This window comes from Pteropus alecto, unplaced genomic scaffold, assembly GCF_000325575.1.
Source record: "Pteropus alecto unplaced genomic scaffold, ASM32557v1 scaffold95, whole genome shotgun sequence".
In the NCBI taxonomy this organism is placed as follows: Eukaryota; Metazoa; Chordata; class Mammalia; order Chiroptera; family Pteropodidae; genus Pteropus; species Pteropus alecto.
The window spans coordinates 4,563,029-4,581,954 of NW_006441071.1; the positions used below are offsets into that span (position 1 = coordinate 4,563,029).

Consider the following 18,926-nt stretch of genomic DNA (forward strand, 5'->3'; position numbering starts at 1 on the left):
TTTATATGATATTTATTTATAGATTATTTTAGAATAAGAACGTTTCATAAATATTTATTATAGTGAAAAATCAACATATGAATGTTAGCTTTATTTAAGCTTGATTGAACTTATGTTTAATAAATAGTAATTTGCTTTTAAAATAGCTATATCCTTTGACCTAGTGATTTTTACTTAGTGTATTCTAAGAAAACAATTTGATAAGAGCATAGGACATTCATGGAAGTATTGTTTATAAAAGTGAAAAATGGGGGCACTTGCTCTTCAGACACAGACAGGATCCTAGCTATGGCTGACGCTGAGCCCAGCGCTACCATGGCCAACGAAGCCTATCCTGACGCAAAGACCATGCATGTACTGTGGCACATGGCCAACCATCTGCACATCCTCTCCATCAGGGCCACCTACATGTGCCTGGAGCTCTGGCTGCCCCACATCATGCAGCAGTGCTGCTGAGGTCATGTCTGTGCTGTTCTTTTATGTGAGTTATAAACAGGCAGACCCAGAGAACCCAGACAATGACTGATTCATCCTCTCTAAGAGACTGTCATTTGTTGATGTGGCAAACAGATGGCTTGGACAAGGACTGGGGGCTGTGTGTGGGTTGGCATATACTATCTCGTGGGAGATGGAGAGTCTTCGGAAGGCTCCGTCTGGGAGGCACTGGCCTTGGCTTCCCGCTATAGTCTGGACAATCTCGAGGCCATCTATGATGTGAACCACCTAAGCCACAGTGGTGCCTTGCCCCTCAAGAAGTTCTGTGAAGACTTCTTGGCCAGCGAGGTGGAGGCGCAGTGCCAAGTGTTCTGGCAAGCAACTCAAGTGAAGAATAAGCCCATTGCTGTAGTTGCCAAGACTTTCAAGGGCCGGGGCATTCCAAGCTTTGAGGATGCAGATAATTAGTATGGAAAGCCAACGCCAAAAGAAAGAGCAGATGCAATTATCAAATAATTGACAGGCAGATGCACATCACTAGAAATCTTGAACCAAAACCACCTGTTGAAGACTCACTTCGAATCAACATCATGGACATCGGGATGGCCTCTTCACCTACTTACAGAGTTGGTTAGGAGGTAGCTACTAGGAAAAGATGCAGTTTGGCTCTGGCTAAGCTGAGCCATGCAAATGATAGAGTCATTGTGCTGGACAAGGGCAGCAAGAACTCTACCTTCTCCGAGATATTCAAGAAGAAGCACCGCGAGTGCTTCATTGAGTGTTTTATTGCTGAGCAAAACATGGTGAGCATGGCTTTGGGATGCACCACCCATGGTCAGACCAGTGCTTTTACTAGTACCTTTGCTGCCTTTTTGATCTGAACAGTTGATCAGATCCGGATGGGAACCATCTTTCAAACCAGCATCGACCTTATTGGGTCCCACTGCGGAGTATCCACTGGTGAAGATGGCTCCCCCCAGGTGGCCCTGGAGGATCTAACCATGTTCCAAGCCATTACCAATTGCACCATTTTCTCTCTAAGTGACACTGTCTCGATTGATCATACTGTGTTCCTGGTAGCCAGTATCAAGTCGATGTGCTACATTTGGACCAGCCACCCAGAAACTGCCATTATTTATGACCCACAAGAAAGTTTTGAGATTGGACAGGCCAAGGTCATCCGACACATTGCCAATGACAAGGTCACAGTTATCGGAGCTGGAGTTACTCTACATGAGTCTTAGCAATTGCCGAGGATTTTTCCCAGCTAGATGTTCTTTCCATGTCACTGACCTGTTTACTGTTAAACCGCTGGTTGTTGCCACCATCATCTCTAATGCAGAATCCACAGGTGACCACATTATCACAGTGGAGGATCATCATCCAGAAGGTAGCATCAGGGAGGCCATCTCTGCAGTTGTTTCCATGGAGCCTGATATCCTGGTCTATCAACTGGCAGTGCCAGGAGTGCCTTGGAGTGGGCAGTCGAATTAGTTGCTAGATATCTTTGGAATTAGTGCCAGATACATTATAGTGGCTGTGAAATGTATTTTAATGAACTGAAATAACTGTTGACTTTGGTCTTAAAAGATTGATCTCTTTCCTATACATTTATGCTTCTTGCCAAACCATCATTTAAATCTATACTGTTCGTGCTTCTTAAAACCAAAGCAAGTTAATTACCTTCATGTTAAACCATAATTACATATACACATATAACTCTCACCTTTGAGTCATTAAAGCAGGTTATAAGATTTTAAGTGACAGAATAGCTAATGAAACAGCCACCTAATATCAAGTTTCCTGATGAGAATCCAGATATCTGGGCTGGGGCCCAACATAGGGTAACAGTTTCTTAAATGTGTGTATTTTCCTCATAAGTAAAGAAAGTGAACCATAGGCTGCAGCCACGGAGAGTATGCAGCACTATAGCACCGTGCTGCATGCTGCTGCCCCAGACTGGAAATTTATGAGCTGCCATCCTACTTGCAGCCTCCCGGGTACTGTGTGACTGCAGATGCCCTGGAATCTCCTCTGGTGTTTGCCTTCACCTACCCTCTTACAGTGCAGAGGCTGTGGAGCGGCAGTGAAAGTTCTTAGGGTGTCCTGTGCTGCTTGCGGTGACTGTTCTGTGAAGAGATGACACGACTAATTCTAGTCTCCACACTGCACTCTTTTGTGAGGTCTCAGAAACGTCTCTTTTGCCCAGTGATCACACCAAATCATTAGCTCGATTATATTGATCAACTAAGGATACTGGTTAATGTTAATGTTAGTAAAGCTTTTAAAAACCAAAAAAAAAAAAAAAAGCAAAAAATGGGAAATAACCTAAATGATCATCAATAGAAGATTGCTGGTATAAGTGATGTATCTATTTAAAAGCTATAGGTCTATACTTATTAACACAGAAAGCGGGTGATGATGCATTAAGTGAAAAAAATAGGCTAAAAACCAGAATATATGCTATGATTTTATTTTTTAAAAAATGCCTGTGTACATGTGTATATTTTGTGAATATATTTAGAAAAAAGCTTAGGACCTAGAACAACAAAATGTGGACAGTAATTAATTATTTATTCATGGTAGGATTACGGAGCCAATACTTTGGTTTGTTTGCATTTTGAAAATTAAAATATTTTACTTTATAATTAGTAAAAATCTAGTTCTACTTTGTAAAAGAAAGCAAAACTTGTGTACTATTACCCCATACATCATAAAATCATTAAAAACATGAAAATAATGATATGGTATCCTGTTAATGAAAAAAGATAGCTTTATTTATGTAAACATAGCTAATCCATGTAGTTTGACCTTTATAAATATGAAATGTATAACATCGAAGGAAAAAGTTGGAGAGAGGTACAAATTTTCATGGCATACGAAACAAAGATATGTGGAAAATAGTACAATGGCCTGGTGACAGATGACCTCAGAACATGCTGGCAAAAATGTACTCTCTAAAAGTAACTACTGCAATTAGTTTGGCCAGGAAAACTGAAGTCATTCCATAATGAGTAATAAAAAGGGAGTTGGCATGACACCAGTACCAAGATACTGAAATATAAAAGGTGAAACTAATCAGAGGAGGTGATTAGTAGCAAAACTAATTTTTGATTTAGCAGCAAAACTAATCAGAGGAGGTACAACAGAAAATAGTAATGAAAACAGTCAGCAAATGACACATGACAGAGTTAATAGATCATTAGACTTCCATAAATGGTGCTGGAACAATTTGTTATGTATATTTGAAAACATTAGATCTTCACTTCACACCACAAACAGATAAAGTATAGAAGGATTAAAGACTGAATTGCTAAATGCAAAACTTTAAAAAATTCAGAAGTCAAGATAGGAGAATATATTTATGTGCTCAGGGTAAGAAATTATTTCTTAGGTGATATAAAATATGCATGAAACAGGAAAAGAGTGAACATTTTGACTATTAAAATTAAAACCTCTGGACAAAAATACCACAAATACAAATGAAAAGATAAGTCACGAACAGGACAAAGATATTTACAACTCACAGACAACTGAGAAAACGAAATTATCTAGAATATGTATTGGACTTGTACAAATCAATTTCAAAAAAAAGAAAAGAAATCCCATATAAAAATGGGCAAAGCGTGTGAACAGGCAATTTTTGAAAGAGGAAACGAGAGGAAATAAACATATGTAAAGAAAACCAGCCTCACTTGTAAACAGGAAAGTGCAAATTAAAAAGATAATGATACCATTTCATAGACAACATTTTTAAAAAGGCAAATTTGGACAAAATTTTAAAGGTTGGTAATTTGCATTGGAACATTCTTTCATATAGTGCCTGTGCAAATGTAAAGTTATATGACCATTTTTGAGAGTAAATTGGCAATGTCTAGTGAAGTTGAAGGTGTTCACACCCTTTAACATAAAAAATTTATTTCTAGGCATGTACCAGAAAAAATTTTATTAGTAATTTTTAATTGTTTAATTACTGTTGACGTACAACATTATATTAGTTTCAGATATACAACATAATGATCAGACATTTACATAATTTATGAAGTCATTACTCAGATTAATCTCGTATCCATTTGACACCATATATAGTTATTACAATATTATTATATTCCTTGTGTTATACTTTACATCCGTGTGACTATTTTGTAACTACCAATCTGGACTTCTTAATCCCTTCCCCTTTTTTCACTCATCCCCCATCCCTCCTTTGGCAACCATGAAAATGTTCTCTTTATCTATTAGTTTGTTTCTGTTTTATTTTGTTTATTTTGTTTAGATTCCACATGTAAGTAAAATCATATGGCATTTGTCTTTCTCTCTCTGACTTACTCACTCAGCACAATATCCTCTAGATCCATCCATGTTGTTGCAGGTGGCAAGATGTTATTCTTTTTTATGACCGAGTAATATTCTGTTGTATATATGTATTACCTCTTCTTTATCTATTCATCCATTGATGGACAGCCAGGTTGCCTCCATATCGTGGCTATTGAAAATAATGCTGCAATGGATTCATATGTTACATTGAAGTAGTGTTTTGGGTTTCTTTGGATAAATACCAAGAAGTGAGATTCTTGGATCCTTCTTTTTCTCTTGTTCATAGCCTTTGTTTTAAAGTCTGTTTTGTCTGGTATGAGTAGTGTGACCTCAGCTTTTTATTGTTTCTATTTTTATGAAATATGTTTTTCTGTCTCCTTACTTTGAATATGTGTGTGCCTTTTGATCTGAAGTGAATTTCTTGTAGGCAACATGTGTAAGGGTTTTGTTTTCTTATTCATTTACCTACCCTATATTTTCTGATTGGAACATTTAATCCATTTACATCTAAAGTAATTGTTGATAGGTATGTAGTTACTACCATTTTATTATTCTTCTCCGTTTTCTTTCTTTTCTTCTCCCTCTCTTTCTCTCTCCCTCTCCTACTTCTTCTCCAAGAAGTCCCTGTAACGTCTCTTGTAATACTATTTTGGAGTTGATAAACTCCTTTAGCTTTTTTTGTCTGAGAAGATCTTTCTCTGTCCTTAAATTGTAAATGATAGTTTGCTGGGTAGAGTAATCTTGGTTGTAGGTCCTTGCTTTTCATCACTATGAATATTTTGTGCCGGTCCCTTCTGGCCTACAATGTTTCTGTTGAGAAATCTACTGACAGTCTTATGAAAGCTCCCTTGTAGGTAACTAATTGCTTTTCTTTTGCTGCTTTTAAGATTCTTTCTTTGTCTTTAACATTTTGCATTTTGCATTAACCTTTGGCATTTTAATGATGATGTTTCTTTGTGTGGGCCTAGGTTCATCTTGTTTGGACTCTCTGTGCTTCCTGGACTTGTATGTCTATTTCCATTGCCAGGTTAGGTATGTTTTCTGTCATTATTTCTTCAGCTAGGTTTTTAATTTCTTGCTCTCTCTTTCTGGTACCCCTGTGATGTGAATGTTTGTATGATTGATGTTGTCTCAGAGGCCCCTTATACTATCCTCATTTTTTTGGATTCCTTTTCCTTGTTGCTGTTCTGATTGGGTGTTTCCTGCTACCTTATCTTCTAAATCACTGATTCGATCCTCTGCTTTATCAAATCTACTATTGATTTCCTCTAATATATTTTTCATTTCAGTTTTTGTATTCTTCACTTGAAACTGTTTTTTTTTTTATGTTTTCTACTTCCATTTTTATGTTTTCTATCTCTCTGTTACAGTTTTCACTGAATTCATCTACTCGTCCTCTAAGTTCATTGATCACTCTTATAACCAGTGTTTTTAACACTGTATCTGGTGGATTGCTTGTCTCCACTTTGTTCAGTTCTTTTTCTGGAACTTTTTTCAGTTCTTTCACTTGGGACATATTTCTTTGTCTCCCCATTTTGGCTGCTTCCCTGTGTTTGTTTCTATGTATAAGTTAGGGCAGCTATGTCTCATAATCTTTGTAGAGTGGCCTTATGTAGTAGGTGTCCTGTGGGGCTCAGTGGTGCAGACTCCCTGGTCACCTGAACTGGGTGCTCCAGTTGTGTGCCTTGTATGGATTGTATGTGCCTTCCTGTTGTAATTGAGCCTTGGTTGCTGTTGGCACATCAGTGGGAGGGATTGACCCTCAGGTTGAGTGGTTGTGAGAACTGGCAGTGACTACAGTGGAGGAGCTGTCATGCAGGGACTGACCCTATGATGCAAGATTCACTTTAGTGTGGCTCTGGTGCCTGCTCAGTCTCCCCTTTGGGTGTGTCTTCAGATGTGACCTCAGGTGGTATTCTGGTTCAGTCCAAAGCCAGGTGGTACCCAAGTAATCTGCAGATGACCTCCGCCTACACTGGACTTGGAGGTGCCTCGAGAGGCCAAGCCACAAATTGAGGTTGGCTGCTGCTAGTACCAGGCTTGAGGCTGTTGAGCAAGAGGTATGAGACATTCCAAGGCCAGATGCTGCTGCTTTGCGGCTTGTGAACCTTTCGGAGATTTTAAGGAAGTCCACAGCATGAGCCAAGATAGGCGTTTGTATGAACAAGACCCAGGAAGTTGCGTGGGTGGGCCCAAATGTTGGGTGGGGTGGAGTCTCATGGAATCACCTGGGCAAGGTGACTAGTGATAGCCAGGTTGATCGTGACTCATAAATGATGGCTGCCTGCCTCTGCAGGCTGGGTGTGGGAAGGGCCCAACAATGGGACATTGGCCTCTGCCAGCACTTCTGTCAGAGAGAAAGCTGCCCCTCTAGTCCTTGCCCTGAAGTCAGACAACTGAGTTCCTCCCCATATGTCCCTGGTACCTTTTGAGCTGCTGCCCCAGTGCTGGAGCTCAGAGCAAGTGAGTCCATCAGTGGCTAAATCTGTGTGCAGGCCCTTTAATAGGAGCATCTGGGACCTCTGTAGCCCTACGTCTCACTCAGCCACAATCTCTTCTGATTTTCATATCCAGCTTTTGTAAGGACTTCTCTTCCTGGCCCTGAAACCCTGGTGTGGGGCTGGAGCCCCTTGCTCTTCCAGGGGAATCTCCATAGCCAAGATATCTCTCCTGACTTTCAACATGTGGGTGTGGGACCAGCTCGTTCTGTACCGTGCCTCTGCCCCTCCTACCAGTCTCAAGGTAGCCCCTTCTGTATTTCCTTAGTTGTAGGACTTCTGTTCAGCTAAACTTCAGGCAAATACAGTGGTGGTTTTTTAGTTGTAATTTTGATGTGGTCATGAGAGGAGGCAAACACAGTGCTTACCTATTCTGCCACCTTGACCGGAAGGACAGAAAAACTCTTTTCTGTGCTCAATGAGACATGGGCAAGAAAGTGCATTAAAGCATTGCTTGTTATCTCAAAAACCTGGAAACAATCTATATACTCATCAACAAGATAATTGATAAGCTATAATATATTCATATAAAAGAATACTGAACAGTGGTGAAACGAATAGCCTATATAGCTACATACACCAAAGTGGATAAATCTCAAAACAATGTTATCAAAAATCATGTACATGTGGCAAATGTTACCATTTATATAAAGTTTAAAACTTAAAAATAATATATTGTTTGTGGATATATAAATGCAGTAAAATAAGAACCTACATAAAAAGTATAAACACCAAATTCATGATAGTAGTTACATTTTTAATGAGAATACATGGGAAGCCTTAACAATATCTGTAATATTTTCACTTCTTAACAATATCTGAAGTATATATGGCATAAGGTAAAGATTTGATAAATTTGGGGAGTTAGATTAACAGATATCTGTTACATTATTCCCTATATGTTTGCTCTATGTTTGGAAATCTGGTAATAGGTAAGTACATTTAAAAAAACTGTAAAATGTCTTTCTTCTAATCCATTGTCCGTATAAATGATTATTCCTCCTCCTTTCCCAGTCTGGGAGCCTCCCACGCATGAGATACTATTTGAACAACAGCTACTACTACTAATTAATCTGTCATCAGTGGAAGTCTTTGTCAAATGAGCTCTATATATGGTTAGCATTGATTGTATTAAATCACATTGGTGAATCTATAAAGCACCCGATTTAGACCTTTTTTCACCCCCTGATGCAGGCCTCTGGAACCACTTTATTTAAAATAACACTTGGAAAAACAAACATTATATCAATTGCTTTTGGTTTTGCAAAAATGGCAGATGGTTGCGACGACTTAAATGGTGGCACTATTGACCAATTTTTTTTCCTTCCTAAGTTAACAGCTATTCTGCTCTGTAAGTGAGCTATTTCAACTCTAGATACCCTTGGGTAGTATAAAAAAAGAAAAATCTCCATCTTCAGCCCACACTAATTGAATCAGAATCTCTGAGATAGGATGAATTTAGGCTTTTGTTTTAAATCCCCATAACAAACTCCTCTCTCTTCCTCTTCTTTCCCCTCACTGATTTTAAGAAATGAAAGTTAACAAGGCATCTGAAGCTTGTTATATAGCTCTCTTTCCCCTATAGAGGCAACCACTATCCTCATTTTCTTTTTTAAGATTTATTTTTTAAAGATTTTTATAAGCCTTTTGACTTATAAGTTTGACTTACAAGTCTTGTTCTCTTTGTAACCACACACATCTATTAATTACAACTTAATAGCAGCTGTATAGTTATTTTCTAAGCTGAACAATATTCCTAGACAAGTGATAATTGTAATCAAGAGCTTTTGCTTCTACTAACTGATTTGTTTACAAACTGATTTGCTATATGCAGATTCGACCCAAGCTAGATTTGTTATTTTATCCTTCGTAGCTATTTTGTGCCATAACGTAATGCAGTAGGAATGAAATTGAATAAACATATTTTGAAAGTAAATAAGTTATTGAGTATTGTTGACATAGTTTGGAATTTTTAAACTCAAGGTATATCTCTAAAGAAATAAGCCTCCTACATGGTTTATGGAAGTAAGAGGTGTGGTCACAGTGGGTTGATTAGGATTGTTCTAGCTCCTATGGTGAGTGGACATGTGTAATTAATATTAGTAATTGGGTTCCATGAGTAATTGATATTTGAATTAAGCAATATGCAATTCTATGTAAAATTATCTGCAAGTGAGACACTTGACACTTTAAAAGAAGAAAATGAAAATGAAAAGCAAAGGTCTGTAACCAGAATAAATGATTGAAAGAAAATAAGAAACTTCTTTTTAGGTGGATGATGGGAAAGATGTCCATATTTTATAACAAGTCGTTCTCTAGAGATTTAGTGTATTCAGATAGATGATTTATTTTGAGAGTGAAGGGAATCAGAGTATGAGACTCCAAAATATTGACACTTTGGCATATTTATTTTGAGCTGAAGACAGCTGAGAATCAAAAGATGCAGAAAGAAGCCTTCTTGGAACTTCCCTTATCTGATTAAAAGCAGAAACTTTTAAGAAATGAAGACTGCCAAAAATCTCCTCTCCCAATGGATTTTAAACTTTGCTTTGAAGAATTCTAAGGTGCCAAGATGTGCTTCAGGACTCAATTTGGGGATTGTCTGAGGGCCAAACCCTTGGGCCTTCAGGCTGCCACCTCTTATTTTTTTTAAAACCTGTTTTACATACTAATACCCTACATAAGATTCATTTGAAAAAAAAGGTTTTCATATTTGAAAAAAATTGCTAATCACCGATATATAGTGTGAGATTAAAAGTAGTTATTGCTAGATGTTTTTCTCTAGTTTTTATTTAATCACTCAAGTCCCAACTGACTATTAGCAGAAAGTCCGGTTACCTCAAGGATAATTTTCTGTTCTTTTTTTTACTTATCTGCATTTTTGGATTTTTCTATAATGCAAAATATTGCTTTTGTAATAAGGAAAAAAAAGCATTTTAATTTTTAAAAACCTTATGAGAGAAGAGCAATGTTTAATCCACTAGACAGTGACATTTTAAGACATAAAAACAGCAAAGTGCCCAGTGAAAGGAGTTGTGAAGAGAGTTCTTGTTACTGAGCAGAGCACAGTGGTTTGTTTGTATCCACGGGTTTACTTGTTTCCATAGTAGCAACCTGGAGCAACTGAGAAGAGGTGGGTTGACTTTTCTGTTGAATATGTGCTCTTATTATCTTGTAAATTAAATTCTTGCCTTTTTTGGCTGTGAGGGACCAATGATAGGGAGAATGTGAACCAAAGTAGAGTACCAGAAGAACAACATAATCAAAGCAAAAGTATAAAAAAGTTTGTTTAAAAACCCCTCTGCAAATAATTGTATATTATACTCCTCAATTTGTCCAAGTGAAAAGAGTAACAAAGTGTTATCAAGGTTATTTTTGGAGTTCCCAGAATAGATGGTCCCATTGCATGTTGTCTTTATTTGTTTATGTAAATAAGAAATAATCTACTAACATTTAATGAATTTTTAAAAAGATTTTTATTGAACTATATAATGAGTCTTAGCTGTTAAAATTTAAATGACTCCTCAAGCTTTTAGTGAGTTAATAAAACACTGGTTTACACTCAGCTTTTAGTGGTGATAAGGAGAGAAGTAAACTTGTAGAATTGGTTAAAATAAATCTATTTAACTTGAAAATGTTTATTTTTTAATTTCCTGACATTAATACTTGTATACCCAGTGCAGCTTAAAAATTTTTTTCTTCATTCATTCAGGAGTTATTAACTAGGAGCTTCCTAAATGCAAAATTAATTATCTGTTGACTGCTAATAATGGAGTAAGCAAAGTGAGTCAGAGGAATTTGGTTATGACTTAGCTTCATAAATATATGCTTAGCCAGTTTGGGACTTTTCCTAATAAAAGTGGCTTATGGACCCTTCATTTAGCATAGGATGTGAAACAATGTTGACTTTTAGGGGAAAACTTCTCTATAATTTACTTTTCCTTTCTTCCTTGTTTGGAAAGGTGTCCTTTTTACTCATTATCAAAACTCAATACCTGCACTTCTGGTCTCTTAATGGTAATTAGTTCAAAAAAATCTTCATTTATACCTGTCACACTTTATTTAATACATGCTATGTATTACATACTATGGCTGGTAGTAGAATTCAAAGATAAAGGCAAATTGCTGGCCTTCAAGCAGCTCACACAAAGGTTTGATTAGTGCAATGACAAAGGTAAATGAGAAGTAAATAGGTGGGACAGTCCACGTGGAAGAAGAGATGTCAGAGAAGGCTTCCTAGAAAAAGAATTGGCTGCCGTATATCAGGTTTTTATATCTGATTCTTGTACAGATTTTAGGAGGAAGATACAAGACACTTCAAAATTAACACACCTAACTCATCTTCCTCTCCATATCTGTCCTCCTACATTTCCTCTCTGGGGAGCTGTCATCTATTATCACCTCCATCCACCTAATCATCTGAGACAGAAACCCAGGCACTAGCCTATATTCCCTTTCTCCCTTCTCCCTGACCTTCTTCAGAACCTGGAGCCACCCTGTTGAGATCACCACATATGAAGGTGGCACTGGGGTAGTTGAATCTCGAGCCCATTCAAAGAAGGAGAGTGTTTTCCCATGACAACATAGGTAAGTAGAGAAATAGACTCTGTCAAGTGAAGTCAAGGTTGCAGCTAGAAAAACAGGATTGGGCACTGAGGCTGAAGATTAAGACAATGACAAAAACTGGAAATAAAGATCAAGGTTGGTACCTGGGAGATTTGAAATTGAGATAAGGAGTTAATATCAGGCTGAGAAGAGTAAATGAGAGTGAGATGTTTAATGGTGAGAGGGGATCTTGGCTTTCCTTTTAAGTAGTGATAAACTGTATTACTGGGTAGGTGCAGTGACATAAACAGTATCTCCACATCCTTCGTTGCAGTATTGAAAAGAAGCTCTTTGGATTAATGATTAGTCTATGAAAACAAAATGTTTGTTGGAGTTGAGAATCATTAACTGCCACCCTAACACAGGCAGAATTTAAACATTTTATTTAAATTAAAACATGTAAGCATACATTGACTTCTTAAACTTTTGACATAAATCCAAGACCCTCCCTTTAAATTAAAGTCCGCTCTTGGAATTCCCATCCACTTTCTTGCTTGAGCTTCCTCTTAATTTCCACCACCACAAAGTTCTATTGGACAATGCTGGCTGTCATCCAAACACCGAATGCCATGCAAAGACCCTAATGCTTCTCTTTCCAGCCTGACCTTGTCAGTCTCTCATGTTCACTCTAGACTGAAGTCATACTAATAGTGCCACTTGTGGACCTAAACAAAGCAGCTGCTCTATATGTCACTGTATTGGTACATATACTTCCCCAGTGTAGTGAGTTCCTTTGCAGTCGAAGGGGGCCCAGCAAGTTCCTCCTACTCAGTCCTTTATGATCTAACCCCGTTGACATCTCTGTTTGTCTTCCCTGTTCTGCCCAGGTGTGTATATCTTATTCAGGACTAAGCCCCATCTCATGTGACAGCCAAGATGCTTTCTTAGGAAGTGGTGTAAGAATAAATCTGAGTGGGGAAGAGTGCTGTTATTGTGGCCACAGGGAGGGGCAGCCACGTATCTGCTGATCCTCGTCTATATCATACTTTTTTCAGTTTCCCTTTGTGGTTACTGCACAATGCGATAATATTTGGTTCTAGTCTAAATAATATCATGGGCAGGGAGACAGATTTTTCACCCTAAGTAATTTGACTGGCTAATATGAATTCCCCATTTACATATAGGTAAATCAGTTATTTGAGACTCTGGCTACACCTTACAGTCATCTGTAGGACTCAAGCATTTTTAATACGAAGTGGAGCCAGGCATCAATATTTTTAAAGAGCTTCCAGGGCAATTCTTTTTGTGGCAAGGGTGACAAAGCATTGAGTTACATCTTGTTTAAATCTTGTCATTATCCAGCTCAGATGTGTGCTCTTCTTAGTGAATTGCATCCAGAACCTGACGGTGAAACATATTAAGTGATGTTTTCAGCGAAGTTTAGCTGCTTCACCGGATGTTTGTTATGTGACTAGTAGCAGAGAAAATGACAAAGGTCAGCATCTGTATGTTTGCTATCTTTGGTGAAAGAGGAATTAAAACCCCTCTATCAATCTATCAAACTGACTGTTGAAAATTCTTTCATGCCCCTGCTCTGTGCTCACCACTGCCTCCAGCTCTGTGGGAAAGCGGAAGCAGTACAGATATGGTCTTTGTGCTTGAGAGAGAAAAGTGAAGGGATGAAGATGAATGGTGACAAATGTATTCCTATGTTTTAGGCACAATGCTAGGCATTTTTTATATGTTATCTTATGTCAGCCACATGACAACCTGGCAAATGAAATGTGACTATCATCACTTTACACATAAGAAAACTGATTTTCTTAATTCCTTCTTCCACAAAATGGGAACTTTAATTGTTTTTACCTCCTTTCTTGAAGATTTGTTGAATTAATACATATTAAGCTGTTAGCAATTGGGACATACCAAGTACTCAGTAAACATTAGCAATTATTGTTATTGCCCGAGGTCTCAAAACTAGCAAGTGGCAATAGATAGAATTAAAACCCAAGGCCATCTGATTCCAGAACTCATGTACTTTCCTCCCTGCCTTGTAGCCCAGGTGGGAATTTAAGAATAACACTGTGAAATTGCAATGTGAAGTTGCAATAGATGCAACATATAATGAAATGTCAAAGGGAGGTAGAGGAAAGGGCCTGAGATCTGCACATCTGTACTCAGCAAAGGAATCATTGAGTATGGAGCACGGAATGTAGAAATTAAAAATCTAGAGGTTTGGGTTGTAGCTGCTGCTGTGCTTTGGTTTCCAGTCTGGGGAAGGTGGGGTGGCCTGGACAGCATCCTGGCACCCTGAGCCCTGCCACCGAGGCCTAGGTGCAGACCATCAAGTATGAGATGGTGGGAGATGGAGCTGTAGGCAAAATTTGCCTACTTCTCAGTGACAGAACCAATGTATTTTCTGGAGAATATATCGCCATTATCTTTGACAACTATTCTGCCAGTGTTATGGTAGATGGAAAATTGGCGAATTTGGGTTTATGAATACAGCTGGACAAGAAGATGTGGAAGAGAAAGAAACTTTCCTCTATCCTTTTGGGTTCTTTCAGCTAATCTAATAATCAGAATGAGAGAGAGAGTAACAAGAGAAAATGACTAAATTTAATTATGTATGTATATGGGAACCCCATATACATGTATCTGCATAAGAACTCCAAACCTGTAAAGAATTTTTATGAGTTTATTTGAGGTCTTTGAGCAAAACTGAGAACATGCTAGGAAGCAAAATGCTCCAGAGAATGAGTTTTGCAGTTTCTTTTATACATTTGGCATTAAGGAAGGAACATAAGGAAGATTACATGAAGGTGAGAGACAGCAGGGTGCAGGATATTTAGTGAGATTATGTACTCCCTTGAGGGTGGTTATGCTTCTGAGAGACCAAAAGAAGAGGATTATTCTGGCAATTCAAAGGTGTGTTAACCTAGATGCACAAGAACAATGGACAGGGCTTGCTTAAGGCAAAGATAAATCTTTTAATAGGCCTGGAGCATGACTACTCAGTTAGGAATTTATGATCAAATCACCCTGTGAGGTTGCTTTCAGTCAGATTTATTACAGAGCCCCCTTTTGTCCACTCATGAGAGAATCAGAGACCCTACATACGTGAGAAGTTAGAGACAGAAAGTTAAAATGAAGTATGTATGGCATTTTGACCTAAGGATGAGGTAAGGTGTCTTGGGGATGCAGAGGGAAGGAAGGTCACTGCAGGATGACAAGAGCAGCTGTTCAGTAATTAGATGTTTACCCTGCCCTATGACGAGGTCATAAAGAGATATCTCTGCAAATCACTCTTATTATGAACAAGGCCTCAAATTTATTAAGGGAGAGGTAAAAGTTTCTCATGAGCCTGTAAGGGGTCCTGTTCAGGCTCATGCCAAAGCGATGCATTTTGGGGAGGTGTGTTCTGCCCCCCTTCAAAGATGATGACAGATTATACCCCCTATCCTAATTGCAAATAGATATATTCTTAATTTGATTTTCTCTTGTAAATCCTGTGTCTTTGAAAATCTCCATGCAAAGAAGTATCCTGAAGTGTGACACCATTTTCCCAACACTCCCATCATCATAGTGGGAACTGAAATTGATCTTAGGGATGACAAAGATGTAACTGAGAAACTGAAAGAGAAAAGGCTGACTGCCATCACCTGTCCTCAAAGTTTAGCCATGGCTGAGAAGATTTGTGATGTACAATACCTGGAGGTCTCAGCTCTCACACAGCTCTCTAGATGGTATTTGAAGAAACTGTTCAAGCGGTTCTCTCCTACCTCCTGTCAAGAAGAGGAAGAGAAAATGCCTGCTGTTGTGAATGTCTAAGCCTCTCCTTCCTTGCCCTGTCCCCCTCGGAATGGTGGTGACTTTGCCCTTAATACCAACTTTTTGTTATAGATTAGTTTGTCCATAAAACCATTTTGAACCAATCAATGTAATTGATTTTAAAGTTTTTTTTTTTTAAGTCTAAGAGTTAAAACTTTCACATTCTATTAAAATTTAGCCAAAAAAAAAAAAATGAAAAAAAAAAAATCTGGTTTGAAGCCTGATATTCATCATGTACTAGCAAAATGACTTTAGGCTAATTATGTCTGTAAGCGACCTCAATTTCTTCATTTGCACAAAATAGTAATAATCATAGTACCTATTTCATGTCTTTGGGGGCAAAAATTAAATGTGATCATTTATGTGAAAGATATGCTAATTAAGGAATTCATTTTTAGTTAAGCAGAGGAAAGAATTTGAGGCTAGGACTTAAAAACACGGGTTCTAACTTTGGTTCTGCCATGACCTAGCTATGTCACTTCGGGCAAATCTCCTAACATTTTCGCTTTCAATTCTTCCTTGTTAAATGAGGCAGGTAAGCGGGTAGCTGTGTGATAGACATTCAGTTAATGTTAGCACCATCTCTCTCCTTCTAATTTCTTATAAAACAAAATAATTGGATTTGGTTACTGGTTCACAATCCTGGCTGGGTATCAGAATCATCTGCAGAGCTGAAAAAAAAAGAAAACTGATAAATCAGAATATATGTGTTGAGAGCCATGGATTAGGTGATCTATGAGATTTCTTCATGATCTAATGATTGGTTGAAGAAAATATGATGTGTTTAATTTTCCCTTCTCCTGCCACCATATCAACTACTACACCTGGCCCAGACTGTGTGTGTAAAACTGATAGTTGCTTCCACTGAGATTCTAACACAGGGCTTGGGTTTACTCAGTGTAGGCAGAATGTACTACCTTGCCACTTATAATGACCACCGAGCTCTTTGTTCAGGGAGGGTGACAAAATCTGAATCAGCAGCCAAACTCTCACTCCTGCAAGGTGATGATTGTATATTTTCTTTTTTTCAAGACATTACTCAACACAATGCTTTTTTCCACAACCATTCCAAATTCCACTCACAAAGCTATGCGGAAACAGCAAAATGAGTGAGTGTGTAAATGGGTGTGGATCATATGTGCACGTGTATGGCATTTTATGTTCCCTAGCTAAGATTTTGCAAATATGTTGGTATTTTGTGGATGTGCTGGTTGAAAAGATGATCAAAACACTTAACTGAAACTACTCTTATAGTTATACTGTGTTCATTCGAAATCTTACTCATAAATTGGAGTGGCAGTAAACTTTATTAATAATATTCAGGGTTTTTTCTTCTAAAGCCAAGTTGATTTCTCTCTGATATATTCAGGGGTGATTCCCCTTGACCAACAAACACAATGTGTCCCTTATTATGCTACCCTTGGTCAGTTTTTGCCATTTCTGGTACAGGCAGTCTTTACTGTTGTACATAACGTGTTCTTGGAAATGTGTTTCTAAGTTGAGTACCTGAAACTCAAGTAATGGACCCATATGTTATAAAGAGCATTCCATTCCTAGAGACCTAAAAAAATATCAAGTTAATGTAGGGGTTCCTTTCCTGGGAAGCAGGCAGCAGGGCATGAGATAGAGGCTTCAGGGTCACCTGTGAAGGTTAGGAAAGCAGGAAGGTGGAAAGGAGACATTAGGTTCAGCCAAGTGATGCCAAATGGACCCTCCGGAGCATGACAGAGTTGGGAGTGGGGCAAAGAGAGTAAGCTCAGGGCTTCAGATATCAGGTTCTGTGGGGTCTGTGGTCCCTTCAGGCCAAAGGTAGGGACAGGAATGTGATCACAGTAAGACCTGGAGGAGCAGTATCTATTGCTGACCTGAATGGTGACAGGATAAGTGACGGCAAGAAAGTTTCCCTGACATCTTGCCCAAGATAGATGGTTCACAGTGACAGTTAACTTTATAGATGATGTCATTATGTGACAACTTGAAATCATCATTGCCCAGCCAAAATAGGAAGACTAAATCTAGGCAGATGCTTTTGCGGTGTGAATGTATTAAAGTCAAAGACACTCAAAGGCTGCTGTCTTATTAGTCTTTTTGGGCTGCTATAACAAAATACTACAGACATGTGGCTTGTAAACAACAAAAATTTATTTCTCACAGTTCTGGAGGCTAGAAGTCCAAGTGTGCCAGCATGGTTGGGTGAGGGCTTCTGGGTTGCAGAGACCTCACATGGAAGAAGGGGCAAGGGAGCTCTGTGAGATATCTTTAATTAGAGCACTAATCCTGTTGTGAGGGCTCTGCCTTTATGACCTAAGCACTTCGCAAAGGGCCACCTCCAAATACCATCACATTGGGCAATGTGATTTCAACATGCAGATGTTGAGGAGATAGTAACATTCATACTTTAACAGCTGTCTACAGTAGAGTTCTTCACATCATAACTGTTTTAATGCCCTTGCCTATTAATTCTATCATATATGTCATTTCTGGATCCATTTCTATGGATTGATTTTTCCCCCCTTCTCGTTGTATATAGGTCATTTTTTCCCACTTCTTTGAATGCCTGATAATTTTTGATTGAATGCCACATGTTTCGTATTTAATCTTGTTGAGGGCTGTATATTTTAATATTCCTGAAAATATTGTTGAACTTCGTTCCGGGACACAGTTATATTATTTGGAAACATTGGTATACTTCTGGGTCTTGCTTTTAAGCTTTGTTAAGCAGTACCAGAGCAGCATTTGGTCAAGGGCTAATTTTGCTCCAGTACTGAGGCAACTCCCTCCTGAGTACTCTACTTGATGTCTTATGAATTTTGAGATTTTCTACTCTGTTTGGTGGAACATGAGCTATTACCAGCACTGTATGATCCCCCAGAATGCTCCTTCTAATCACTAATGTGCTAATGGTTAATTAGCTGAGGACTTAAGGAGACTATTCTGCAGATTTCCAGATTTCTCTCTTCCCTTAAATATCTCCTCTATAGTACGCTACCCTGTGGACTCTAGCTGCCTTGGCCTCCCTGTGCTTTCGCCTGTCTCCTCAATTCAGGAAGACTCTTGGACTTCATCTAGTTTCCCCCACTCTAGGCTGCAGCCTGGAAACCTCGTTCGTTTCCTATCTCTCAGGGACCATTATCTTGCACTGCCTGATGTACAGTGTCTGAAAATAATTGCTTTCACACACAATTGTTACACACACCATTTTTTAGTAATTTCAGCAGATGGATAATTCTGAGCCTTGTTACTGTATTTTGTTGAGAAGCAGAAGTCACTTTCTTATTATTTTTGAAGTTGGCATATGTA

General features: G+C 38.4%; 1 pseudogene; it reads left to right on the forward strand.

Moving 5' to 3' along the window:
* The first annotated feature begins 288 nt into the window (after positions 1–288).
* Positions 289–1,998, forward strand: LOC102895775 (annotated as a pseudogene).
* The last annotated feature ends 16,928 nt before the right edge of the window (positions 1,999–18,926 follow it).